Raw genomic sequence first — 27,291 nt, forward strand, 5'->3', positions numbered from 1 at the left:
GCTTATATGTGGAATCTTAAAAAAATGATATAAATGAACTTATTTAGATCCACAGGCATAGAAAACAAACTTATGGTTACCAAAGGGGAAAAGGTGGAGGGATAAATTAGGAATTTGGGATTAACATTTATATACCACTATATATATTAATCAATAACCAGTAAAGACAGCACAGGGAACTATACTCAATATTTTATAATAACCTATAAGGGAAAAGAATCTGAAAAAGAATATATATATATATATATAAAACTGTGCTGTACACCTGAAACTAACACAACATTGTAAATCAACTATACTTAAATTTGAAAAAATAAAACGGAAAATACAGGGCTTCCTGTTAAAAAAGCAAGCATTTCAAGATGGTGACCACAGAGCATTACATCAGCCAAGGCCAAGTTGCACACCCATGAAGCCAGCCCCTTTCATCAGAGAGTGCCTCAACTCTATTTTTCTCTAAGGAAAGCCAAAGGCCTCTCAGTGCCTATGGACTGAGTCAAACCAAGTGGAGTTGGTGGCACAATTTAATCATGCACCAGGATCACAGCCCACCACACCGTCCTGTTGTATCTCAGAGACTTTGCTCTCTGGCTCCTATAAATACCATAAAAAGTGCCTTACTTTTTTGTATGGTCTTGAATAAAATTAGAGCCTTCTAAATATATATGCTAAGCTGATAGAAAGAAAAAAGTAAGGAAATGAGGCCATCATTTCCTTGAGAAGAAAATCCTGCATGTACTCAGGATGGACAGTTACACAGTCCCCACCATTTGGATGGTATCTGATGCGTTTGAAAATGCTCCAAAAACCAGAGTCCTGGGAGATGAGTGATATTTCAGAGGAAACAACAGTTAAAACTTCACCGTTGGTGGGATTACTAGAATTGGACACCTGGTCACCTCAGCTTCCGGTCCTGCATTTTAAACTAATTTGCAAGGCAAATAAAATCTGGAAATGATCTCGGTCTCTCTACTTGGGTTCATGTGAAAGGTATTAATTTAAGAGTTATCTTTCTTTTGGATAGAGAAGAGTTGACAGTTGACCTTAGTTTTCTTTTGAATATGAAATACAATTCCATAATTGATATCGAGCAGGTCCCTGTGGGGCTCCTGGGCACAAAAGCCTTTCTGTGTCTCCCATTTCTTGATTACAGGAAATAGGCTTCATTCAGCCTCCATGACCTTTCCTGAGTTACAATGGACAGGTTCAAGCAGTTGCTAATTAGGGAAAGGATTCCAGACCAGGGAGAAACAAACAGTCAAGAGAAACAATAGTGCAGCCTTGGGGCAGGGTCCTGGTTCCCCTTCAAGGGATACACACAACATCTTTGAGCTGTTTTGCAGATACTGAAACCCCCAGCAGGTGGGAGAAATTAACAGTAAGCTGCCCACTAGCACGTAGACCCCAGACCGGTTGGAACCTGAAGGTTGACTATGCTGACTCCCACTTACCTCACCACCCACCAATCAGAAGAATGTCCACGAGCTGACCACGCCCCCTGTGAACCAGTACTATAAAACTCCTCACTACCCCCTCCAGGTCAGGACACACAGTGTTGAGGGCATCCGCCCACTGTGGCCACCTTTGCCTGGCAAAGCAATAAAGCTATTCTTTTCTACTTCACCCAAAACTCTGTTTCTGAGATTTAATTCGGTGTCAGGATACAGAGGCTGGATTAGGCTTCATAATATCAAGCATTTTGTGTATTTTTATGTCTGTGTAGTGTCTCGTTTGAAATGTGAGTGCCTTGAGATATTGGCCTAGGTCGATCTTTTTCTTTCTTTCCTCCCGTCCTTCCTCCCTCCCTCCTTCCTTAACTTCCTTCTTTCTTTCTTCCTCTCTGCTTCCTTTCTTCCTGTCTTCTTCCTCCCCTTTCCTTCCTTCATTCTACTTGTTTTAAGAATGCCTAGCAAAAAAAACCCCAAAAAACCAAAAACCTAGCATATGCTTTGCATATAAATGTGTTTAGCATGTCACTTTGGGTGTACAGTCATGGTTCTTAGCTAGGGAAGCTTTTGCCCCCAGAGGCCATTTGGCAATGTCTGGAGACATTTTTCATTGTCACAGTTGGCAGGGGTGGGGAATGCTACTGACATCTAGTGGGTAAAGCCCACTACATCGTACATCCTACAATGCTCAGGACAGCCCTCCCACCACCAAAAATGATCTGGCTCCAAATGTCAGTAGTTCCTGAGATGGAGAAACCCTACTGTAGAGGAAGAGGAGGAAACGTGGAATCAACGATTAAGATCTGTCTCTCCGATTAAGAAGAGAAAAAAATCCCTGGCATCTGTTCAGCATCTGTTCTGGGACCTGTTCAAATCAGAAGAGCCATGATGGAGTAGAGGGGGTGTTCCTGCGTCTGGGAGTTCCAGGGTGTCTAGCCCCAGGTGTCAGGAAAACACAGTGGAAGAAGAAAATCAGCTGGTGGAGTTTCGAAGGCAGAAAATCATCATAAATGTGTACAGGTTTCACATATGTTTTGGAACACAGGAGGTTTACTTCCTCCTGTCTGCTCTGGGTGAGACTGGACACGCTCACCGAGGCAATGCCCTGGCTTGAGTTCCAGCTGACATTCTGAATGGAGAAACTGTATATGTGCATGAGTCATGGTTAGAAGCAGGACTGCAGACTCAATATCCTACAGAAAGAGGAGACATAAATATAAATTATTAATGACGGTATCATGGTTAAAGAAACAAACTTCTGGGCATGTAAACAGTAACTAAACCTTCACTGTTCTCAGTCACTATTTATTAGTCTTCTTATTTAACACTATTTTTTATTTGTGCCCGAAAGAAAAAAGAAAAGGGAAGGAAGAGGAGAAAGGAAAAGACGATAAAAGAAAAACTTCACAATGACATGGATTGTTGTGAATACACAAGATGATTTATCCAAGCAGCTGGTTCCCTGATGGTTAGTTTCATTAATTTCTTCTAAATGTACCCTCCTGTGTAATTATTTTGATGAAATTAAAGATGTAAATTAAGATAAATATAAAATTAGGATTAAATTACGACATCTACTAATAATCTCATTTTAAAATTTGACATACATTTGCCCTCCATAGGGGTTGTCCCAGTTTAAAACCCTGTCTGCCAGGAATGCAAGAATCTGCTTCTCTGCTCATCACAAAACTGAATTTTATTATCAAACTTAAAAATTTTTCCAACATGACTTTACAAGTAATAGCTCGTATTGTTTTCACTTGCATGTTTTTTTCTCTTCAAATATTCAGATATTGGCCATTTGCCTTTCTTCTTTTATGAATTACCTGCTGATGTCTTTTGCCCACTTTTTCTGGTGTTATCATTCCCATTTGAAAGAGCTGTTTGTATAGAAGGGATTGTATTTTTTCCCCCTTTTTTAAGTATCTTTTTTCTCATGTTGCAGATTTTTAATGGTATTCTAGATGTGAATAGCATTTGTGTATTTTTTTTTTTTTTTTTTTGCGTTATGGGGGCCTCTCACTGTTGTGGCCTCTCCCGCTGCGGAGCACAGGCTCCGGACGTGCAGGCCCAGCGGCCATGGCCCACGGGCCCAGCCGCTCTGCGGCATGTGGGATCCTCCCGGACCGGGGCACGAACCTGTGTCCCCTGCATCGGCAGGCAGACTCTCAACCACTGCGCCACCAGGGAAGCCCCCAACATTTGTGTATTTTTATGTGTAAAACTTCCATACCTTTTGCCTTCCTATGTGTTTATCAATAACATGTAAGAAAATATAATGAAAAACTGGTCAATTTATACTTATTTGTTTATTAATTCATTCATTTATTCAAGAAGTAGAAATCAAGTGCTTTCTGTGAGTCAGAGGCTGTGTTCGGTGCTGAGAATGTAATGATGAGCACAACCAACTATATCCTCCCCTCATGGAGCTTAAACTCCATCAACAAAACCACCAACACCACAACCACAATAATAATAATAACAAAATAAAAACAGAACAAAATTCTCAGGAATAATTGTAGAATAAAATGTGCAGGATTATTTTAAAGAAAACGCTAAAATTTAGCTGACGTACACAAAGAAAGACCGAATAAATGAAGATATGCTATATTCCTGGATGGGGATAGTTACCTTATAAAGATGTTAATTCTAATTAACTATAATTTAAAAGTTAATAAGAATAAATAGGTAAAATATCTAAGAAAAATTTTATAGAAAATGCTAATAGCGGATTTGACCTATATGATATTAAAGCAGATTATACTTTCTCAGTATTTAAAATAATTGAGAAAACAATGATTAAATGGTATTAGGTCAACTGATTAATTATGGTGGGGAAAGCCTAAAATTTTACATTATATTTATAAAATATAAAAATATTACATTTTACACCAAATTAAATTCTAGAAAGATTTAAGATTTTTTACAAATATTGAAATTATAAGATTACTGGAAGAAAATATAAAGTACAATATCAAAGACAGAAAGAACGAAATCTATGCAAAAATCTGTATAAAACTGCAAAAGATTTTTGTAACAACAATATCGAATTCAAATAGATTTTAAGTACAAAACGTGTGTGTGTGTGTGTCTGTGTGTGTGTCCATATGCGTCTGTGGGCAGAGGGGTGGAACAGAAATTTGCACTATCCCCAATACATAAAGTACTCTTCATATCTTCAAGAAAAAGGACAAACTTTTCATAGAAAAATGGGCAAATGACATGAATAGAGAATTCAATAAAAAGAAATACAAATCAACAATACATATATATTTAAATATTAAGCTTTGGTAGTAATGAAAGAAATACAAACAGTCCAGCAAAGACTAAAAACCAGTGTTGAGGAGCATGTGAGAAATGTACACTCATGTCCACCACTGATGAGACTCTCAATTAGGATTGTATTTTGAGGGACTCTCCCAAGGCTGCAATCACAGGGTTGGCTGGGGGCGGAGTCATCTCAAGGCTCCATGGGGGAGTGTCCACCTCCCTGCTGGTAATCCATTCTTTCTGGTTGTTAGTCAGAGATGTCAGTCTAGGCCACATTCAAGTCCACACATTTGAGGACATAAGAAGCAGAAGTGAAGATTATTGGGGCCCATCTTGGAGGCTGCTCACCCCAGGAGACAGTTTGGCAGTATGGGTCAAAAGTGTAAAAACAATGTACATTTCGTTGACACATCAGTTCTAATTCTCACTATCTAAGGAAATAATTGAACAAATGCACAAAGAAAGGAATGCAGGAAAGTTCTTTATGGAATGTCATATAATAGAATAAAAATGGGAACAACCAAATGTCAGTAGTCTTGTTTAAATAAATTAAATAAATTAGGTTATAGCTTCATAACAAAACAGTAGGATGCAGCAATTAAACTTATGTGGGTGCATACATAGTAATATAGAAAGATGTTATTGGAATATGACTGAATTAAAAATCAAATTTAAAAAAATCCTTGAAAATGTTAAATATATACACAGGAAAAAGTCTGGAATGACAGACTCCAAAATACTGACAATGATTATTTCTTTGAAACAATGGGAATATACATGATCTAAATTATTTTTTATTCTGGCTAATTCATATGACTTACATTTTCTACAGTGGAGATATAATATTTTACAGCAAAAATAAGCCAATACTTGTAATGAAAAGTAAGAAAACCAAATTTCCTTGCTAATATTTGTACTGTACCTTTGCACTGTGTCTTAGTCAGCTCAGGCTGCTATAACAAAAACACCATAGACTTGGTGGCTTAAACAACACACATTTATTTCTCACAGTTTTGGACTCTGGGCAGTCCACTGTGCTGGCAGATTCAGTGTCTGGTGAGAACCTTCTCCCTGGTTCATAGTCTTTTTGCCATGTCTTCACATGATGGAAGACTGAAGGGGCTCTCTGGGATCCCTTCTCTAAGGGCACTAATCTCATTCATGTGGGCTTCACCCTCATGACCTAATCACCTCCTAAAGGCCCCGCCTTCGTACACCATCATGTTGGGGATTAGGGCCCAACATATGAATTTAGGGGGACACAAGCAAGCATTCAGTCCACAGCAGACTGCTTATGCTTTCAACAACACTAGGGAGTCCCCCCTTCTCACTGTCAGCCCCCATTTTCCTGAGGTCTTCCCCAGCCACCTGAACACTGTAAGATCCTTTAAGACCCAGTCTCAGACTCATCCATTCTTTCTTTCTCTGGGGAAGATTCTACATAAGCCTCTTCCAGGGTATTCATCACAGCAAACCTGCCCCAGCTGCACATCCTAGTGAAGGGGGTTGTCATTGTTTTCTAGGTATAGACCAGTAGCTCATAGCTAACTAGCATGCATGGAAGACCACAGTGGCATGTGGAATGCTGCTCTCCAGAGCCTTCCTTGGACTCCTCAGATATTCATTCAATGTTGACACTCTCCTGTCCTGTCAAGATGAGTCTACAAGTAAGAGTAGTAATTTTTCATTTTTACCATTCCTTTGAAATCTTAAAACACATTATTTTTGTTTGGGGAACACAGAGCTCTTATGTTCTATTAACAAATGAGAATTAAAATACACTACATTAAGTTGTGCTGTTAGGACCTCATTTCCATGAGATTGTTTCTGCTGAAACATTTAATTGGGTATGGTTTATGCATTGACAATAATCAATATATTCATTCTTCAGGGAGCTGAGAATCACATCCCTGTGTTTGAAGGAATCATTTATATGTATGTTATGGGTTCATTAAATAAAACAAGTGAAACCCATAGGTGCACAATATTACCAAAATACTTCACAGAATGCATTGTGATCCCTTTATTGGCTGATGTAGTAATTAAATTCATGTGCTCTAAAGCAATACAGAAAGCTGTTTTATTCCTTTCTGAATGAAATTCATTCTTTTCAGGTTTAGAAATTAGAACTGGAGAATGCCAGTATTTAAGGCAAAGTGTTTTCAAAATTAATCCCAAGGAGGAGAATTCTTAATATGGCAGCTCGTTGGAAATGTGACGTTATTCCCTGCCAGGCCTTCCTTAAGCCCCAGCCCCCATCCCTTTTATCTGATTCTGAAACGGCCTCAGACATAATTGGGTTTCCTAAGACCTGTTTCTCTCCCTGGACAGGATTGTGAACAAAGAGTGCCAAACTGGGAAAATAATTAATTTTAATGAGAGAGACACTGGGGAAGTGTGAGTGGTTTCCTCTGTTTTCTTTGATCTAAAATAATGAATGTTCATGCAGCAAATAGAGCAGAAAGATTACAAACATCTAGTCCTAAACAGAGGTGTCACTTTTATACAATCTAATGAAACCTCCTTCAACAAACCGTGTTCACAACTGAGTCTGCTCAAGCGTGACAGAACGTCCTGGGGCTCTGTGTTTTTAATCTTAGTTTGTGCTAAGTTGTACAAAATATGCTCCATCAAAGATACATGGAGGGTGTGCCCGGTTATTTCTGTCTCGTCACGTTATGGGTGTAGGATATTCTCCTTTAGGAGTTTAGAACCTTCTTTTTACAAATGTTTTCAGCTTCGTTTGAAGACTGTCTTACCTGCCCTTTCTTCTGTCACATGAAAGGACTGTGAGCTCCCTAAGGCGGAGACAGCACCATGCTTGTCACTGAACTGCTGCACCTGTAACAGCACTGGTGCACGTGGACTCAGGAAACCTTTGGTGAAATGAATGAGTGAATAAATCACTGATGACCCCACCACTGAAATGTAGCTACTGTCTACATTCTGCTTTCTAGCTTTCCAGTCATTTATAAGGATGAATATTTGTACTTGGGGGAGGCCATTCAAGAGGGATAAACAACCCTGTCATCTTAGTGGCTCAAAATTTGTTTCTTGATAAAAAAGCCACTGTGGGCCCAGTGGCTCTCCAGAGCAGCTACCCTCCAAGCAGTGACTCAGGGACCCAGGATGCTTATGAAACCAAGCAGGACCCTCTGGGACCTTCCAGGTGACAGACCCCCTCTCCCCAGCCCGTGTCCTGTGCCTCTTGTTTATAGAAAAGCTTTAGCCTCCTAGGCCTTCCCTGAGTTCCAAAAAGAAAAATTTAATCAGAGAAGTAAAAAAAATACAGAAACGAAAGAAAACAGTCAAGCAAGGTATAATAATAATAGTTTAACCATAAAACAAAGTCAAGGACCTTTAGCTCCTTCTCAAGAGCCATAGATAATATCCTGAGGCATATCCCTGAGTTGTTTTGCAGATCCCAAAACCCCTGCCAGGTGGAAGAAGTTAACTGCATGCTGACCACAAGTACATAGACCCCAGAACAGTTAGAATCAGAAGGTTGATGGTTGAGATTCCCAAAACATCACCCTGTTACCTCACCACCAACCAATCAGAAGAATGTCCAAATCTGATCAAGCATCCTACAACCCTCACCCCTACTTTTGCCTTTAAACACTCTTCCCTGAAAGGGTCTTTTGAGCATGAGCTGCCTGTACTCCTTTCTTGGTGCCTCTGATAAGCTCTGTACTTCCCTTCACCATACCCCATGTCAGTAGATTGGCTTTGCTGTGCACTGGGAGAGCGGACCCAAGTTTGGTTTGGTAACGCTTCCATCCCGTGCACTGTCACTTCTACACGTGACTTCCATGGTTTCTGCCAAAGGGGATGAGGGAGATGGAGGAGGGAGAACGCACTCCCTCCCGTTCCATCATTGGCGGCCCGAATGCCCCCATCCCCCAGCTCCGACTGTCAGAGAGGGAAATACGGGCAGGCAGTGCAGAATATTCTGACGGTGAACGTGCCTCTGCAGTGGAGCTTCTGTGCAGAACTGTCATCTGGCTGTGCCAGATTATATTTTAACTCGTTATTGTTGGACATGATGGTCATTTTCAATTTTTGCAAATCATAAATCTGTTTAAGAGGGAAAACCCCAATAATTTATGCACATTTCTGCTTGTTTCAGGATAATTTGTTAGAAACAATTACCTTCCCCAAAGGAGGCCTTCTGACTTTGACAGTAGTAATCCTCAACTGGGGGGTGATTTTGCATCCCCCTACCCCACGTGGGGGATATTTGGAAATGAATGGAAACATCTTTGGTTGTCACAACTGGGGAAGTGGGGTGGGCAGTATAGGTGCTACTGGCATCCAGCGAGTAGAGGCCAGAGATGCTGCTAAACATCCTACCATGCACGGGACAGTCCTGCATGATGAATAATTACCAGCCCAAAATGTCAACATGCCTGAGGTTGAGAAACCTTGTCTTAAACTACAAACATGTCCCTGTATGAACGACACAAACCTTTGTAGTGTGTACATATTTTCTACCTCCTCATAGTAGTAATTTTTAACATTTTCATGATACTTTACAGTTTCCAAAGGGCTTTCATACATTTCATTTTTCTCCTTCCCAAAGCCTTGAAAGTGGGCCAGAGAAAATAGTCTTCAGTTAACACCACTTTGGCCTGCGAATACTAAGAATCGGAGTGGTTAAGGGATTCCTCTCTACTCCCATAAATGCTGAGGTCTGAACCCAGTTTTCTGGCTCCTAGTTCAGCGTGTATCCCACAATGCACTGCAGCTTGTCCTGGGCCAGCGGGTTCCTCAGGTCCCCTGTGTGCCCGAAAGGTGAGAGTCACCTTGATTAGAGAGAGAGGGAGACAGAGAGACAGAGAGAGACCCTCGGCCCCCAGGGACAGAGTCAGGGTTGGGACGCAGATCAAAGGAAAGAAAAAAGCAATAGAAACAGGAGAAGAAAGGCCACCCTATTGAAAAATACCATTTGGGCACAGCTGTCTCCTTAGAAATTGGGTTCAGGGAATGCCTTGAATTTCAGGAGATAGTATTTCCTTCAAAGCCAAGGAGGAAGAGGAAAGAAAGGTGTGTTTGAGACGTGCACTCTCATGTAAAAACCGGTTAGCAGATAACTGGTGAGGATTTCCCAGACTGGGGGCCTGCCCTGCTGATTTTAAGTGGAGGTGGCTGGGACTTGGGGGTCGCGGTGGGAGGGCAACAAAGAAGGTTGAGTGATTCTGACCCCTAGTCCGTTAGTGGCACCTGGAACTCATTTACAATTGCTTCCTAAAGCAGTATTTCATTGAACGAAAGCTTCTTAAAACATTTGGTTTAGAAATCAATGCTCACATAACCCTTTACCGTCCTTTTCAGTTTTGTACGACATGTTGGTAGGCTGTCTGTGAACTTGCTAACAGTAAAACTTAAAATCCAATCATCTCACTGGCCTAGAAACTCATTTGCACTTTAACCTAGATAAAATCCAACCAAATGCTACCTTTTATGAATGACTGCTCAAATAATTTTAATCCCGTGGGGAAACTGTATTGCAGATACTCATTTTTTGTACAAATGGATTCAATTTATCATTCTTACTTTGTTTCATTTATATTAGATATTAAGAATGTAACAATATTTGAGGGGAATTTAAGTATTTCTTTTTACCCTTACCTTCTCTTTATGGCAAGCAGTCTTGATTTTCCACACAGAGAAGTAATTTATTCTTTTAAAAATTATTTTTACAATAAAATTAAGAAAAACAGGGTCAGTTGGAAGAAAACTACTTAATAGTGTAGATGACACACAGACGTGGTGAAAATTCGCGAAGTTGGAGTTCGAATGAACACTGTTGAGAAACACTGATTTAGCACCCCAAGAGCCAAGTTTGAGAGTCCTCAGAGCTAGATGTGTACATTCCACTCACAGAAGGTGGTTCTCAACCACGGCTGCACATTAGGACTACCCGGAGCTTCCAAAAAACAGTGATGCCTGGACTCCACTTCAGACCAATTAAATCAGAATCTCTGAGTGCGGGACCCAGGAATGGATATTTTTTAAAATTTATTTATTTAATTTATTTATTTGGCTGTGCCAGCTCTTAGTTGCAGCATGCGGGATATAGGTCTCCTGACCAGGGATCTAGTTCTCTGACCAGGGATCGAACCTGGGCCCCCAGCATTGGGGGCATGGAGTCTTAGCCACTGGACTACCAGGGAAGTCCCAGGGATGGATATTTTTAAAGCTCCCTTTCCAGTGTGTGGCCAGAGCCAGGAACCATTGATACAAGATCTCCTGCCTTCTCTTCACGATGAGTTCCAAGATGAACTTTTGAAACGTACATTCTAAGTCAAGTGTACCACTTAGCTAATAGGCCAGGTGAAGAGGGAACTCAGTTTCTGTACACTTGATTTTGAGAACCGTGCTCAGTTTTGACACCTTGCTCTGGGCCGCCCCAATCCCCCACACTGACACTCTGCTCAGGTCCAGCTGTCCCCTCCCCACGAGGATGTCCTCCTCGTCCCACTCAGGCTCTGTGATCTCACAGGAGGCTGGAATGTTGAACAGTGGCAGTAATAAGAACAAGGTTCTATCTACTGAGGTTCTTATTATATACTATCTTTTGTTGCAATGAATATTATTATACACACATTTTGCACATGTGAAAGTATATATCTATAGGACAAAAATCTACATATGTAATTTACAAAACTGGGATTCCTATATGCATTCTTTAGCTTTTTACTTGGAAACAATCTTAAATTCACAGAAAAGTTGCAGGAACAGTGCAAAGGATTTTTTTTTTCTTGAACCATATACAAGTAAGTTGCTGACAGGATGCCCCAGTTCCCCAAATAATTTACTATGTATTTCCTACAAACAAGGACATTCTCTTGTACAGCCGTAAACTTCAAAATTCAGGAAGTTAGCATCGATACACCATTCATCTTAGATTCCATTCAAATTTCACCACTTGTCCCAAATGTTCTTTATAGCAAAAGAATCAAGTCCAGAATCACATGTTGCATTTAGTTTTCTCTTTAGTTTTCTTCACTCTGGAAGAGTTCCTCAGATTTTCCTTGACCCTCACAACCTTGGTGCTTTTGAAGATTTCAGTTATTTAGCAGAATGTCCCTCAGTGGAGGTTAGTCTGCTGTTTCCTTATGATTAGATTCAGGTGTGCGCCCTTTCAGCTTTCACAGGGGCGTCACTGCAGTTTTCTCTTTCATTCTATCAGATGGTGCATGATTTCAGTTTGGCGTATTAGTGCCTATTTGCTTGATTAAGGGGATGTCGACCAGGCAAGTGACTCTTTTTCCCCTTATAATAAATAAGTATTTTGTGGGAGGTATTTTGAAACCCTGTATGTATCCCACTCCCCTATCAAACTTTCAATTCAATGCATTCATTCATTCATTCATATCATTATGAACTCATGGATTCCTAGTTTATTCAATAGGTTACAATCCATTAGTATCAATACTTATTTTGATGTTCAAATAATCCAGATTTGGTCAGTGGGAATCCATTTAAGCTGGCTTTCTATTTCATACATAACCCCATCATTATTTGAGCACTTCCTTGTTTTTTTTGCATAACAAGGTGTTCGGGATCAGCTTTTACTTTCTCTGCCCCAGCCCTGGTATCAGCCATTTGTTCAAGAATCTTTGGTTCCTTTGAGTACAGACTGGTGTTTAGAAACCAATATCTAGGCACCAGGTGTGTTCATTGCTATTGACGTGTTGCAGCTCCCAGGCCTCCCCAGTGGACAGAGCTGGAATCCATGTGTACACACACACACACACACACACACACACACACACTGACGTATATTTATGCCATACTTATTTCTATAACTATCTTTACAAACCATGAGTTCACACCAATATCCTCCATTATAACCCAGCACCACAGGGTTTACTCTAGTCTTCTCCCTTCCCACGTCTGTAACCCTATTCTCCAACAGTGAGAATCCTGCCTCATGTTATACTCAGTATATTTACTAATTTGATACCCTGCCATTACCCTCTCCCAACCCCCCAGGTACTGACTCCCTCCTCAACCCATAAGGATGCTGACACTCTGCACTGGATCTCCACTGGGTTTTAATGACTTTTTCTGGGCCACCCCTCCCCCACAATACGGCCCCTCACCCTACTTGGGCTCTGAAACCCTGTACCAAGCTGCCCCACACCATGCAGATGTTCTCCTCATCCCTCTTGGGCTCTGATGCCCTACAGTGGGCCGTTGGGCACTTGGACGCCCTTCTCACCCTGCTGTACCCTGACACCCAGGGTCTGGTCACCCTCTTCTATGGGCCTCCTCCTCAACTTGCTCAGGCGGCCCCAGCTCCCTCACCCCTACCCCTGTGCATGGAGACTTACTTTCCTCAGCCCCACCTAATGCAATACAAATTTTTTTAAATTTTGAAGTGTTCTGACAAATTTATACCCAGAGAGACCATCAATTCATGTCCTACCATTAATGTAAGAGAGCCTCTCCCCCTAACCCTCAGCAATGGAATGTGTTATTGTACCTTTAGATCTTTGCTAACTTGAGAAGTGAAAGGTTTATCTTATTGTAGCTTAAACTGTATTTAAGGAAAAATAAAGTATTTCTACAAAACAGTTAGAACTCACACTCATTAAAACTCCAAAGTATGATTCCAGTAGCACTCTTAATCTTTAATAGTAAACCCCAAACTTTGTAAAAGAATGAAATTATCTCACTTATGTAATAGCATATTTTCCCCTCTTTAATAACTAAACTGAGTTCTAGAAAACATATTTTTGGTCCCAGATATAATTGAAAGGGATAGCAAATTTGAATGTCTAATGGGACAAGAAAACTAACACACGAACAGTCTGTTTTGACTAGAACAGTTGTCAAATCAATAATTAATTGTCACTTGATCTGAGAAAAACATTGAATTAGAAGAAAAAAATAGCCCTGTCACATAATAATAATGGAAGGTCTAGGTGATTTGACCTTGTGTCCTAAGGTTTTGGAGGAGGTCAGAGTGTCACAGCTTGCCCTCTCAGAGCAGCTCCCAGCTGACGCTTCATGATACCTGTGGTCGTCTTTATGTTCATCCGGAGCAGCATCTTTCACTCGGGAGCCCTTGGTACTGGAAGCACCTACCAGAAGCTCTGTTGCATTTACCCTCACCCAGTGAGCAGCATGGAAACGTCTACTCAGATTTCCCTGTAGAGGTCCATGGCTGGCTCAGGGCCATCTGATGCACTAACCTGGCCGCTGTTCTCCTTTTCCAGGGTGTAATAGACGTAGGCATGTAAATGTCAACAACCTCTAGAAATGAAATGTAATATGGTCCAAGGAATTATGACACTTAAAATTAACAGACTTCTAAGGAAAAAAGAAAACCTTAGCGATAGCCTAAGTTTTGTATAACTTCCTACGTTTCACCAGGTATCCAGAGATTGCCCGGCGTCATCTGCCACAGGGTAGGTGCAAAAGAATATTAGGTGGATAGTTCAGTAAGTCCATGAGTGAAAGATAAACCCAGGAACAGTGAACACACACCGTCACGATTTCAGGTCATGTTACGAACCACAGTGACCGGCCATAGGTGGGTCGGCCCTCAGGACGGCCTCTTCCCTTCACCGCTCAGGCTCCTGAGCTTTGCCTGGTGCTTTTGATTCCATCTCATAATACTTTCATCTCAAACTCCCAGGAAACCAAGCTTGTCAAGTTACTAATCATAACACTTGGAAAAAGCAACAGGATTCATCACTTCCTGGGGAAAAAAATGATTGAGGGTCTAGCCTGTGGCTGGTGCTGTTACAGGTCTTGTGAATTCAACAAAGTTCTCACCCTTGTGGGTTTCACATTATAATGGGGATCAGACAATAGATAGATGGGTGCTTAATAAACAGTAAGATTGTGATGAGAATGATGACAAAGCAAGGCAGGAGGCTTGAGGGACAGGGAGGAATGAACGTTTCAGGCAGTCCAGAGAATGTCTGTCAGAGGAGGTGACTTCTGAGAAGAAGCCTGTTTTGTCCCTTGTATGTCAGACCTGAAGCTTCTATGATTACAAGTTGATTTGGTCCAGAAGCCATCTTCTGGACTCCCCTGAACCTTCTTTCCCGTAGTCATTTTACTGCCTGACCCAGTCCATTTTTAATGTAGGGGTGATGGCCTAGACTGCCGGGGCCTGAAAGCCATGTCCTTTCCTAAATTTCTTCCATCAGGTAAGGCAGGACCCTCTATTCATTCATTCATTTGAAAGATATTTGTGAGAACTCACTACATCCTAGAAACTGGCCGGGCTTTGGAGATACGGACCAAAATGAGTAAGTCATGGCTGCAGCCCTGGGTGAGCTTCCAGATCAGTTGGGATAGTACACATGTAAACAAATCAGTGCAAAAAAAAGTGTGCCAGGTGCCTTGAGAGCAGGATAGAATGAGGTCTCCTTATGGAGGTCTTCAAAGTTATTGTGGGGAGATTAAATAGTATATTCATAAATCATACTTGACATATATCAAATATTATATCAATATCAATGTTACATTCACATATATGTATACAAGGGTACAAGGTTTACAAGGCAGTATGGAGCCACTGAAATTGTTAGTGCCCACTGAAAAAAATGCACAACCTAAAATTTGAGGATTATGGTTTATTCGGCAGATATACTGAGGACTTAAGCCCAGGAGCTAGGCTCTCAGATAACTGAGGGACTGCACTGACTGAAGAGGTAAGGGAGGAACCAGGATATATAGGAATTTGGGAGGGGTGGGGACGGGAAACCAGGAAGTTGAACATCAAAACATTACTGCTAATTAAAGTAAAAACAGACATCTCAAGTTAATGAATTTAGTGCTTTCCTATGTATGGGAAGATGCAAGAGTCTGGGCTTAATGAAATCATTCCTTTGATATGCACCTTAACTATCTAGGGCCAGTATCCTGTTTTTATTTTTCTTTTAATTTATTTATTAGTTTATTTTTGGCTGCATTGGGTCCTGGTTGCTGCACACCGGCTTTCTCTAGTTGCGGCGAGCAGGGGCTACTCTTCGTTGCGGTGCACGGGCTTCTCATTGCGGTGGCTTCTCTCCTTGCGGAGCACGGGCTCTAGGCACGCGGGCTCAGTAGTTGTGGCTTGTGGGCTCAGTAGTTGTGGCGCATGGGCTTACTTGCTCCACGGCATGTGGGATCTTCCCTGACCAGGGATCAGGAGGATTCTTAATCACTGCATCACCAGGGAAGCCCCCAGTGTCCTGTTTTTCTCCATCCTGAATCCTCTCAGGGTGCACTGTGGTGGGTGGCTGCAGAAGCTGATAGCCTGATGGCTGCAGCATCCTTTGTTCACTGATACGACAGGCAACATTCTTTGAAAACTGAGCAGGTAAGGGTAGGCTGCATGAAGTGGGGACAAGGTGAGACAAGCAGCAGGAAGACGTGATAGTTGAGTGAATAATGAGGCTCTGGACCAGGATATGGCAAGAGAATGAAACAAAAATCACCATCATATAAGAGTGTCAGTGCCAAGGCAGACAAGACAGGACTGGGAGATTGATTGGATCCGACAAGCAGAAGTGAACAACGTCCCATTCAGAGGCTCTGAGAAGAATAGTGCATCCTAGCTCGGGAGCTTCCATTTACATGATATTAGTTGGATTTTTTTTTTTTTTTTTTTTTTTGCGGTACGCGGGCCTCTCACTGCTGTGGCCTCTCCCGTTGCGGAGCACAGGCTCTGGACGTGCAGGCTCAGCGGCCATGGCTCACGGGCCCAGCAGCTGCGCGGCATGTGGGATCTTCCCAGACCAGGGCACGAACCCGTGTCCCCTGTATCGGCAGTCGGACTCTCAACCACTGCACCACCAGGGAAGCCCTGTGTTTCTCAATTTTAATAATGTTTACCTCATCTATTTCATAAGCTTATTTGAGTTTGCTTAATACAATGTAATTTGATGTGATATGCCAACTCTTTATCGATAAAGCTGGGAAAAAAATTAATACCCTGTGAAACAGAACAAAGGTAAAAACTGAAAACATAAAGCAATGGTTCTCAAAGTGTGGTCTAGCGATCTCTGGTGTCCTCAAGAGCGTTTTAGGTTTGCATGTCCATTTATAATAACATTGTGATGTTATTTAGCTTCTTACTTTCGTTCTCTCACAAGAGAACAATGGGGTTTTCCAGAAGTTTCATGGGGAGTGATGGTACCATTGTTCTGATGGCTAATACAATGTGTGCTTCTGTGTTCTCATGTTTAAAAATTACTCCATTTTACTTTCAAATACAGTAGATGATAAACATTACCACATAAGCACAATCTGTTTGGGGTCTTAAATAATTTTGGATAAAAAGGAGCCCTGAGACAAAAATGTCTTAAATAATTTTGGATAAAAAGGAGCCCTGAGACCAAAATGTTCGAGAACTGCTGATGTAAAGGGAACAGAGGGACCAGATGTGTCCAGGTACTTGAAGGAACTATTCCCAATGCTGGGGACCAAATCTGCTTTTCGGTTATCTGGTAGCAAAGCATATAGGAAACATGAGGGTTACATATAAGTCATCTTTGGGACCTGGGGTGTGACTTGGGTACAAAGTGCAAGAAGACCTTGTATGTAGTCAATGGGTTTATCTATGTAAGTTTTATCTATGTAAGTTATGGTACAAGGGATGCTGGGTAATAAAAACAATACATCTTTAGTGCAAGGGTGGGTATTAGCTTCCTGTTGCTGCACAACAAATTACCTCCCACTTAGCAGCCTAAAACAACACTCATTTATTATCTCACATGTTCTCGGTTAGGAATCTGGACATGGTGTAACTGGGTTTTCTGCTCAGGGCCTCCCAAGGATGGAATCAGGCTGTTGGCTGTGTTGCATTTTCATCTGGAGACTCACCTAGAGAAGGATCTGCTTCGAAGTTCCTTCAGGCTATGGGCAGAATTCATTTCCTTGTGGCTGTAGAATTCACGGCAACTTGCTTCTTCAAAGCATGCAATGGAGAGAGGACAGTCTCTGCTTCTTCAAGTCTGTATTTTCAAGGAAGTCATGGAGCCTCTTGTAAAGGGCTCACCTGATTAGGTCAGGCCCACCCTGGATAAACTCCCTTTTGTTTAAAGTCAGCTGATTATCAACCTTAATTATACCTGTAAAATCCCTTCACCTTTAATATATAAAATAATACCATCACAGAGTGATACCCTGCATCTTTGCCATATTCTATTGGGTAGAAGCAGATCACAGGTTTCGCCCACACTCATGGTGAGGGAATTAAGGGTGTGACTCAGGGGATCACCCTATGGTGTGTCTGCCATAGGTGGGGAACAGATTCAACCATAATAAGAAGGGTTTTGATACAAAGACACCTGAGAGTTAGCACAAGAGCATGACTGAACCGCCAAGCAAAGACCTTGGAGAGAATATCCTTTCCAGCAAGATCCCACATGGGTGAACAACATTGCAGACTTTCAATCAAAACAGTAGGGTGAAAGTTCAGAAACACAGACATATGGAAGCATCACCTTCCTGGGTAAATGAAACAGTAACAAAGAAGATGATGTAAAAGATGATGACACAGAATTGTAGGATGTACAGTACTCCTAGTTGGGTTGGTGGATTTGGCTGCTCTAGTCTAATCACCACTGGCTAATACAAATCACACTGTAAAAGCTAACTAGCGTTAAGAAGCGTTATTCTGAAGGGCAAGGGGATGTGTATGAGGTTTTTTAATCCCTGTTATATGTCTTTGAATCTGTTACACTGTGTTTTGGAATTTTCCTAAACTTTATTCCTGAAAACTGTTGAGAGAAAAGCTGATAGGATTTTTCGAGGAATATCCTACGGATATCCTACAGAGGAGATGACCTACTGAAGGAATTTTCTAGAAATAGACTAGCCTGTAATTTGGGGGTGATAAAGATTTCCCTCTATAAAGATGGAGGGATGTGGCCACCCTTTGTACCCACGACGCAGAAACAAAACCTGTAGAATTAATCAGAGGAGGTAACCCAGTAAGAAAATTACGACAGAGGTTGTAATTTAGGAAGATATAACTCTGATAGGCCCACCAGGCTCTGTGCACAGTCTGCTCTCAAAATGGTTGACTGAAGATGAGAACCCTCTGAAAGGATCAAAATCCTAAACCTTAGTAGCTGGCTCTGCTAATACCTTGGTACCAACCAAGGCCATTTGAGATGTGACACAGGCTTGGCCCCCCCAGATGGGTAAGGGGAGAGGACAGCGTGTAGGAGAGGTTTCTGCCAGGTTAGGGGCCCCTTGCAAGGAAGGTGGAGGGCCTCAGAGGCAGACTTCACTCATTTTAAATGTTTCCCAGGTGGTTGCTCATTTTTGTTCCAAAGAGTTTGCTGAGGGCAAAAGTGGATCTTTCCCCAACAATCTTCAAGGAGTAGAAAACACAAAATTCCATATTTGATTTTCATTATATCCTGTAATTTACATCAGTTGGGAGGCATTTATCGCTTCCTCCTCCTACTTCCTCTTTCTCTTCTTTCTTCTTTCTGGTATTGCTTAAATACAATCAAGCAAATCAATACCCGAGTACTTACCAAATATTAACAGGACCATTCATTAACAAACTCAGTTATAAGATGAAACTAAATCCTGGTAAAAAATTTTTTTAAAAACCTGTAATAAAATCAATTAATGACAACAATCATTATTTAAAATCTGAATTCATAGATATAGTAACATGATATCTCGAAAAAATTTTATGTTAATTGATTGGCTATTTTAAATGTTAATTAAATGTATAAATTGCAATAATTGGTAATCCAGTACAATTTTTAAAAAATGAATCAAAACTGTTGCTTTTCTAGTACTTTTTAAAAAAAATTTATTTTTGGCTGCGTTGGGTCTTCGTTGCTGCGCAGGGGCTTTCTCTTGTTGCGGTGAGCGGGGGCTACTCTTCGTTGCAGTGCGTGGGCTTCTCATTGCAGTGTCTTCTCTTGTTGTGGAGCACGGGCTCTAGGCACGCGGGCTTCAGTAGTTGTAGTGCACGAGCTCAGTAGTTGTGGCTCACAGGCTTAGTTGCCCCGCGGCATGTGGGATCTTCCCAGACCGGCGCTCGAACCCGTGTCCCCTGCATTGGCAGGTGGATTCTTAACCACTGCGCCACCAGGGAAGCCTCTAGTACTCCTATATAGAGTTAAAAATAATCTGTTAATCTGTTCCTCTCTGTCTTACATACTTTCATTTGTTTCCATGCCTATCAAAAATTTCTAAAAGCTGCTATAAGGTTGGTCATCTCAATGATTTCTGCTCTTCCTCCGTTTAAATGTGTTTTTTCAAAACAGTAGCCATGGGGCTAAAGGTAGGTGAGTCAGTTATAATAAGGCAGCTACAGTAATTAAATTCATAAACTGCCGCCTCTTGAGCTGTAATTTGAAAGGATGGAAGCTTAATTTTTCCATCAACGAAGTCAGTTTCATCCAAGCTGTTCTTCAGAGTGCATTAAAAAATTACATGTTTAAACTAATCAGGAGAAAACAGAATTTCAACCCCTCATCACAATAGCACGGATGGACTGTATATGTACGGAGCATTTTCACTCTAGAAAACGAAGTCCATTCCGAACGCACTCCTAAGTAATCAGGCAAACAGAACAGTAGAGATGTAAAAATACTCCCTGTGTGAGCTTGAGGCAGAAAGGGATCTAATAAATGAGAGTAAATAGCAGCCGAATTGTCCTCACCGGGGCTTACCTGTTCAGCCTAGCAAGGAAGAAAAGTTAGCATTAATTGGCAAGCTCAAAGCTGTCTCAAAGGAAATGGCACTTAGAGCAATTAAGTCAGACGTGGAAAAACAGCTCTGCATTGAAAGCTGACAGCAGGACTTTGGCACAATACAGCAATGAGCGTCTGAGGGTTTTAATGGATGGAACCTTGGAGACTAATGGACAATTAATGTAAAACAGATGACTTCCCTTGCAGAGGACAGTCTTTTGAAAGATGCTTTACCTGCTGCTCAAACTAATGTGGCTAACGTGAAATAATAACGGGAAGGCAGTCTTACGTAGCTGGGCTAGTGTGGGTATTAGTGTTCCTGCTTTCTCCTTGAATATTTTCAAAAACCAGGTCAGGAATTGAACAGTTTCCTGCAGCTGGTGCTGCAAGCCTCCGCCCACCACTCCCTCGCTGTCCAGAGGGGCCCGGACTGGCTGTGTCTCTGAAGCCATTTTCCACAGAGCTGCCCTGGGGGTTCACCTTGTTTTACAGGGGAAAGAAGACAGGATACATCATGGTGTTACAGCCTAGCTTTTATTTTATTTTATTTTATTTTTTTTGAAGTATAGTTGATTTACAAGGTTGTGTTAGTTTCAGGTGCACAGCAAAGTGATTCAGTTATGTGTGTATATATATATATATATATATGATTTCAGATTCTTTCCCATTTTATGTTACTATGACAGCGACAGCAGGTCCTTGTTGTTTACCTGTTTTATACATAGCAGTGTGTACATGTTAATCCCAAACTCCTGATTTATCCCTCCCACCCCCTCCCGTTCCCCTTTAGTAACCATAAGCTTGTTTTCTATGTCTGTGAGTCTCTTTCTGTTTTGCACATAAGTTCATTAAAAGCCTAGCTTTTAAAATGACCACAAACCACCCCAGCACAAGAATTGTAGTAAATACATTTGAAACCTCTCTTAGAGATTTTGGAGCATGGTTACTTCCTGGTTCAGCCACTCTAGTTGTACTTACTGAAGTCCAAAAGCCAGGGTCCTTCAAGTTTGAGCTTTATAACCACATAACGTATCCTCCTGATAAGTGGTCAGACACCAAAAGCATATACTGAAATCGGTTGTTTGGAAAGAGAAATCCATCCCCCGTAGAAACAAAACTGTAATGATATCTAAATTTCCATGTGATCCCCCAAAGTCTGTTTAACCCGTAATGAGGCTTAACACCCATCACCCAAGCCCTGGGTTCCAAGGAAAAGAAAGTGGGTGTCCTTTCCCACTTGGTGGGAAAATGGGAATGGACTGACCTATAATTTTGAGATACAAGCTAATCTTCAACAATTTTCTGTCTTCTAATGCCCTCAGGAAATCAGTGCCTTTATGTAATTTAAGTCACTAAGCATTGCGCCCTAATCCCTGCTCCAAATGTACCTATTTTAGTAATTTTCCACTCATTCTCCTCTAATTTTTCTTTCATTTGCTCAGGACAGTGTATCTCAGCTTTAAGAAATTAAAGGAAAGCAACCTGCGTGGGCTAATTTACACCCTTGGGTGATGGCCCGAACACTCTCAGAAGTTTTTGCATGTTTTTTTTAAACCAAACTGCTTCTAATATCACATGCATCTCTAACTGGCAGAATGTCTGTGAGAAAAGTCAAGTGAAAATGTCGGGTAGTTGAGTAATTCCATTTCTAAGTATCTAATTTGAAAGTATCTACAAGGGCAGGAGAAATGCACAGGGATATTTGTTAAGGCGGTGAAAGGTAGAACTCACGTGAAAGTCAACAGGAAAATGCATAAAGTGTAATATATTCATGATGTAATATTATGCAGGAATTGTGTGCGCACATTAGAAAATTAGAAAACGTCACTTTTTTTTCACAGTCTGACTGGATTTCAGCCCCCGGTATTGGGCCGGGCAAGATTTGCACAGCTGTTGGAAGAAGCCCAGCTCCTCCCTCCCAAGTGGGACCCAGAGCTTTGCAGGGGCAGAGCTTAGTTTGAGGCCTCAAATACTAATGCATGTGGATTATGTGTTATAAGTCTGAAACTTGTGTAGTGGGTGTGGTATGGACTCAAAGTTGGGTAGGCAAGAAATATCTCATTGCTTTCTTCAAATCAAATCAAATCTGACTGCCATTCCCTATGCCACTGAATTTGTAACAGAGAAGAACAAACCTGACTCCATATTGAATCTATTCCTTTAGCTCTAACCCTTGTGCTCTGTTGCCTGTGCTTAGTCATGCTGGCTCTGCACCTTCTGTAAAAGAACATTGCCTATAGCCTGATATATACATGATAGAAAGGTATAACAATTTTCCATTCATATAGAGATGAAAAGTTGCAGAACAGAGAATAACATTTGTCTTGTTGGAGGTTTACAGGAACGTTGTAAAAATGCCAATTCCTGGACTCCACCCCAGACTTGCTGAATCAGAAACCCTGGGAAGGAGCCCAGCATGCTGTGTCTTAAGCCCTCTTGGGGCCTGAAAGTAACTTGGGCTTTCTGTTCCGACCTCACAACCACCACGCAGAAGCAAGAGATCTTCAAGTCCCAGCTGCCTCGTTTAAATGGGGGAGGAAAAATGGAGAGGTAAACACAAAACAGCTCTCGTTCTTTCAGATCCTTCAATAGCAACAAAATAAAATAAATACTGATGATAAACTGCAATGATAACGCGGTGATCACACTTCAGGCAGACAAAAATGGAGCTGGGCAGCTCTTGAGGGTCTGGTCTGACACGTCTCTGCACCACTGAGAACTTCAACTTTCTTTCAACTGTACCAGACCCAAGGACACCACCAGCCGTATTCAAAACAAAACCTGTCAGCTGCAACCTTATGGTCTCAAGGTCTCCTCTTGTAAATATGCAACGATTTTGGACCCCAACAAATCCTTACTTAACAAGCACCCTTACTTCTTGCCAGCTCCAGTGATAATTCTTGATAAACAACTCATGTAACTAATTGTAACCTTGTGGTTTTTGCCTTTATATGGGGTTTTTTCCCCTCCACTTTGTAGTCCAGTGGACTACAGCACAATTCAAGTGCTTCTTGAATCTGTGTCTCCCGGGCTCCAGTCCTAACAAACCCCAAATAAACACCTCTTAATTTCAATCAGGTCTCCGTTTCTGAAATTTGCTTAATGAGACCTTACTTAATTCTCTTTCCCCTTTTATATGGCACCATGCAAAGCGCAGTCTGGATTTATAAAAAATGAAGGAAACCTGAGAACACATCTGATCCACACCTCAACAAATCCTCACCCCCAAGTGCCAGGTTTAAGAATTCAAGAGGCTTTATCCTGACAAAGAAGCATGCTGAGAAATAAAGGTCAAGTGTTCAGATGAGGCTGTTCCACATCTCCATGGAATGCACAAAGGTGTGAACACCCTTAGAATTTCAATTGGGTCTCCCTTTTGCAAAGATTTTTATACTAACATGGATCTAGCACATAACTTCCTGTAGTAAAGAATTCTGTGTTTAAAAAAAATGCCGTATCCTCCCGCAATATATTATACCAGATAAACGGTCATTTTTATCACATCATCTTATTTCAACTTCGTTATAAGGTTTGCTTCATGCAAAAGTGGAGTCATCACTTTCGTTCTTAAGCCCAATTAAATGTCACCATTTTCAGTTTCTCCTGCTGCCACAGATACTTCCAACATATTTCAGACCTGAAATTTTCTGAACTCCTTTTCCAAGTCATTTTAAGAACCTACCATTAAAACGTAATGACATGACTGGAAAATACTTTTGAAGCCCACTCAGTGTGACTTTTTTAATAGTGAGGTTTCCGAATTGCAGGCCTCGGAGGAGGATTTTCCAAGCTGTTGTATAACTCAAGAGCATCTCTGCAGGCCCATTAAGTCACCTTACAGAATTACATGAACTCTTTCAAGCCTCCCAGGGTAGCAGAAACTTAGCAATAAATGAAGGGATTATGCTTCATACAGTCATATTTTTAGACAATATATGTTAACAACCAAGACTGCTGAGCAGTTTTTGGCTTCTGAGATTGTTAGTATGAAATACAAGATTCACTTTCTACAGAAACAAAAAAATGTTTAAAGCCGCATGGAGAACTCGTCTCCCAAGTTTTACTCGAGGAAATTCAAGCCAGAGATCAATTCAGACCTTGATCAAGGTCACAACGGCCGGTGTCAGGGCAGCAGCAATTGGACCCACAGTCCCCACTGCTTTCCTCCAACTGCCAATCACCATTTCAGCCAATTCTTAATTTTCACTGACCAAAAATCCAGCTCATTACCGTCCAGCACACGACTGCCACCTACTGGTGACAGTGGTCATTGCTACTTGTGCAAAGCCCGAAATCTTAACTGCCAGAAAGGAAACGGAATTAAGAATTATTTCGTCTTCTGATATCACTTGTATGTGGAATCTAAAAAATACAGCAAACTAGTGAATATAACAAAAAAGAATCAGACTTACAGATATAGACAACAAACGTGGATACCAGTGGGGAGAGGGGGAGAGGCAATACAGGGGCGGGGGAGTGGGAGGTACAAACTATTGCGTTTAAGATAGCCTCGGGCTTCTCTGGTGGCGCAGTGGTTGGGAGTCCGCCTGCCGATGCAGGGGACAAGGGTTCGTGCCCCGGTCCGGGAAGATCCCACATGCCGCGGAGCGGCTGGGCCCGTGAGCCATGGCCGCTGAGCCTGCGCGTCTGGAGCCTGTGCTCCTCAACGAGAGAGGCCACGGCATTGAGAGGCCCGCGTACCTCAAAAAAAAAATAACCTCAAAGAGGGGCTTCCCTGGTAGCACAGTGGCTAAGAATCCGCCTGCCAATGCAGGGGACATTGGTTCAAGCCCTGGTCCGGGAAGATCCCACATGCCACAGAGCAGCGCAGCTAAGCCCATGTGCCACAACTACTGAGCCTGTGCTCTAGAGCCCGCCCCTGCTCACCACAACTAGAGAAAAGCCCACACACAGCAACGAAGACCCAATGCAGCCCCCCCCAAAAAAAACCTCAAAGATGTACAACCCGGGGAATATAGCCAATATTTTGTAATAACTGTACATGGAAAGTAACATTTAAAATTGTATAAAATTAAAAAAATTTTTTAAATAAGAAAATAAAAAGACTTTACGAAGGAAAGAATTCAATTCGTCTCCAAAAAAAAGTATTCCGTCTACTGTCCTTTTAGGTGCTTTAATTATGTTATCTTATTCGATCCTTTCAACACTATGAACTAGGCATTTTTCTCCATGAGGAAACGAGGCTCAGGTGAAGCAACTTACCCTTGGGAGAAACAAGTTCACACAGCCTTGCTCCTCCCGGCAGCAGCTGCACCACGTGCTTCTGTACACCCCTCACTCCGCGGGCTGGGTCTGGGTCCTGTAACTCTGACCTGTGCCTGGCTGGGTTCTCCCAGCTCTTCGCAATCCTCTCTGATTGGTGCTTCTCCATGGGCTGCAGTGATGAGTTCGGGGACAGCCAGTAAAACCCAGTGACACGTTTGCCAGCCCAGGTGAGGGAGAGGAACGTGTTCTTTTCCACTCCCGCCGCTAGTGGTGTAAACAGTGCAAGCGGAGCCGAGCGTTGTCAGGTCACTACAGTGCAGGAAAAGCTGAGAAACATCAAGGAACTGAACCAGTGACACCCCTTGTGCCCCCGATTCCAGCTGTGTTTGAAACCAGCTCTGCTCCTGGTGTTTCAGTTCTGAGAGGCAATAAGTGCCTCTTTAAGGATTAAGCCAGTTTGAGATGGATCTCCTGAATCTAGTGCTGAAGAGTCCTGACTAATACCAACGGTTTGCCCTTCCTGCCTTCTTTTTTCCTACTTTCAGCTGTCAACAAATCAATATTTATATTGTGCCTATGCTTACAAGGCATGGTTCCGTTTGCCACTACCTATCATACTATTCTTGCAGTTACAGTACTTAAGTAAAAACATCATTTGGAAATAAACAAAATTTTTAAAATTGAGGTATAGTTGGTTTACAATATTGTGTTACTTTCAAGTGTACCGCATAGGGATTCAAAATTTCCATAGATTTTACTCCATTTAAAGCTGCTATAAAATATTGACTATATTCCCTGTGCTGTACAGTATAGCCTTGTAGCTTATTTATTTTATAGCGTAGTTTGTACCTCTGAATCCCCTACCCCTATCTTGCCCCTTCCTGCTTCCCTCACCCCAAGGTAACCACTAGTTTGTTCTCTATATCTGTGAGTCTGTTTCTGTAAAAATCATTTTTAAATGAAGTTTTTACATAAATTTGAAAACGTAAAATACTTTAAAAATCTTTTATTTCTCATCCTAAATATCAGCTTCTCAAGAGCAACCAGGAAATCTACCATCATCTGAAATAATTAGTTCTTTCACCGAGGCAGGAATTGAAAAGCGCTTTGGGGTTTGTGAGGGAGGCGAGCCATCTGTCCAGGATTCATGTCATTGTGGCGTAGAGGAGTGTAGTGGTCTTTCTCAAAGGAGACATATTCCCTTGATAATATCAGGATATCATACCTTTGTTTAAGGTAAGGTCAATACACATAAATACTTTGGGACAGGTAGCCCTATGAATCAGTATTTTTCAAAACGTTTGTTACTTATTTTTGGATGATAGGAGACACTAACTGCTTGAAATTATACATCTCATTCTTAATGTATTATATACTGTCTTTGTTAATGTTCAGATAAGGAATTTGTTACATGCGGTTTTCTAAACCAGAGAATTTCTTGGGTGGTGAATTGTTGACAATGTCAATGATAAAATAAATAACTTGATCCCAGAAGACAGTACCATGATCAGAATTTGCTTCCCCAGTGTTCTTGACTGACTACCAACTTTTGGAGACTGTCTTCTGATTGGTTAAGGATTGGTGACCCGGCTGACAGCTGCCCCAAGCAATATGCAAATACTTATCATAGAGCAATCTACCAGAAATATTTTGGCTACAGCAAAGGGAGT

General features: G+C 41.6%; 1 long non-coding RNA gene across 1 annotated transcript in view; it reads right to left on the reverse strand.

The window, feature by feature from the left end:
• LOC149747842 (uncharacterized) overlaps positions 1–26,530 on the reverse strand; it is a 37,136-nt gene extending 10,606 nt beyond the window's left edge. Inside the window, exons 1-2 of the long non-coding RNA XR_016395132.1 lie at positions 25,619–26,530; positions 2,542–2,641 (exon numbers count right to left, since the gene is read on the reverse strand). This is a non-coding gene — a long non-coding RNA (uncharacterized LOC149747842). The remainder of the gene's footprint in view (positions 1–2,541; positions 2,642–25,618) is intronic.
• Between the last annotated feature and the right edge of the window lie 761 nt (positions 26,531–27,291).

Source organism: Delphinapterus leucas, chromosome 12 (assembly GCF_059928025.1).
Source record: "Delphinapterus leucas isolate spDelLeu-1000000601 "Yukka" chromosome 12, BTC_Dleu_Yukka2, whole genome shotgun sequence".
NCBI classification, from domain to species: domain Eukaryota; kingdom Metazoa; phylum Chordata; class Mammalia; order Artiodactyla; family Monodontidae; genus Delphinapterus; species Delphinapterus leucas.